This window comes from Nilaparvata lugens, chromosome 7 (genome assembly GCF_014356525.2).
Source record: "Nilaparvata lugens isolate BPH chromosome 7, ASM1435652v1, whole genome shotgun sequence".
In the NCBI taxonomy this organism is placed as follows: domain Eukaryota; kingdom Metazoa; phylum Arthropoda; class Insecta; order Hemiptera; family Delphacidae; genus Nilaparvata; species Nilaparvata lugens.
Window position 1 is genome coordinate 18,212,532 of NC_052510.1, and position 408 is coordinate 18,212,939.

Below are 408 nucleotides of genomic sequence, written 5' to 3' on the forward strand. Positions count from 1 at the left end.
GAAATGAAATATGAGCGAGCAATAAAACAACAATTCATTCTCAGCGGTAGTGCTGAGAAAGCATAAAGTTTTCTCACTCTCTCCCTACTCAGACACAAAAATCCTGATCAACCTCACAACGCTTAAAAACCAGTTGCTATTTCCCAAGTACACAACTTTTCCGCTACAAACGCCACTAACTAGCCTGAGTAATAATTCAATTTCCATAAAGCTCCGACAGATCTCGCTAGCAAAATTTGCAACCAGAAATTACCATTGCATGGAATGTCTCCTATATTATTCTTGTCTCTGCCGTAACTCATACCTCAATCCTTCCCGCAATATTGTTCCACCTCATTTCCGACCTTTTACCACAAATAGTGAAATACCTAAAAGTGCTTCAAGACATTCATCATCGATGCTATGTGT